We start from the raw sequence: 1539 nt of genomic DNA, 5'->3' as shown, positions 1-1539 counted from the left end.
GGTTCTCACACCTTGCTAAACATAAGATAATTCATACTGGAGAGAAACCCTACAAATGTAATGAATGTGGAAAAGCTTTTATGTGGATCTCAGCCATTAGTCGACATAAGAAAATTCATACTGGAGAGAAACCCTACACCTGTGAAGGATGTGGCAAAACCTTTACATGCTTCTTAGACCTTACTAAACATAAGAGAATTCACACTGGAGAGAAACCCTACAAATGTAATGAATGTGGAAACACTTTTACATGTATCTCGGCCCTTAGTCAACATAAGAGAATTCATAGTGGAGAGAAACCCTACATCTGTGAAGAATGTGGCAAAGCCTTTATGCGCTCCTCAACTCTTAATAGCCACAAGAGAATTCATACAGAAGACAGACCCTACAAATGTGAGGAATGTAACAAAGCCTACAGGTGATTCTCACACCTTGCTAAACATAAGATCATTCATACTGGAAAGAAACCCTACAAATGTAATGAATGTGGAAAAGCTTTTACATGGCTCGCTTCCCTTAGTCAACATAAGAGAATTCATACTGGAGAGAAACCCTACAAATGTAATGAATGTGGAAAGGCTTTTACGAGTATCTCGGCCCTTAGTCATCATAAGAGAATTCATACTGGAGAGAAACCTTACATCTGTGAAGAATGTGGCAAAGCCTTTACCGGCTCCTCAACCCTTAATAGCCACAAGAGAATTCATAAGGAAGAGAGACCCTACAAATGTGAAGAATGTAACAAACCCTAAAGGTGGTTCTCACACCTTGCTCGACATAAGAGAATTCATACTGGAGAGAAACCTACAAATGTAATGAATGTGGAAAAGCTTTTACATCGATCTTCTCCCTTAGTCAACATAAGAGAATTCATATTGGAGAGAAACCCTACAAATGTAATGAATGTGGAAAGGCTTTTATGTGTATCTTGGCCCTTAGTCAACATAAGAGAATTCATACTGGAGAGAAACCTACATCTGTAAAGAATGTGGCAAAGCCTTTACCCGCTCCTCAACCCTTACTAACCACAAGAGAATTCATATGGAAGAGAGACCTTACAAATGTGAAGAATGTGGCAAAACCTTTAAGAGCTTCTCAGTCCTTACTAATCATAAGATAATTCACTCTGGAGAGAAATCCTACAAATGAGAAGAATGTGGCAAAGCATTGAGCTCGTTCTCACACTTCATTAGACATAAGAGAATTCATACTAGAGAGAAGCTCCACAGTGTTAAAAATGTGGAGAAGGCTTTAATAAGTCATCATAGTGTGTTCAACATCAGAGGCTTAATGCTGAGCAAATGCAGTATCAATGTAATGACTGTTGAAGAACATTCAACATCTTGGAGGGTCTCTAAGAACTTGCTTTATAATCTGGGTGCTTTTGTGTTGTGCGCATATATACCCCTTTACTATTATGTAATGCCCTTCTTTGTCTTTTTTTTTTTTTTTAATCTGTGTAGACTTAAAGTTTCTTTTTCCAGAAACTAGGATTGGAATCCCTGCTCTTTTTCTGTTTTCTATTTGCTTGGTAGATTT

The 1539-nt window shown here is 37.9% G+C and overlaps 1 pseudogene; it reads left to right on the top strand.

Moving 5' to 3' along the window:
* The window catches only part of LOC105539322, a 12706-nt pseudogene extending 11392 nt beyond the window's left edge, over positions 1-1314 (top strand).
* The last annotated feature ends 225 nt before the right edge of the window (positions 1315-1539 follow it).

Source organism: Mandrillus leucophaeus, unplaced genomic scaffold (genome assembly GCF_000951045.1).
Source record: "Mandrillus leucophaeus isolate KB7577 unplaced genomic scaffold, Mleu.le_1.0 Scaffold2021, whole genome shotgun sequence".
NCBI lineage: Eukaryota > Metazoa > Chordata > Mammalia > Primates > Cercopithecidae > Mandrillus > Mandrillus leucophaeus.
The sequence above is the reverse complement of the archived record's forward strand: the minus strand, read 5'-3'. Positions and strand labels throughout refer to the sequence as shown.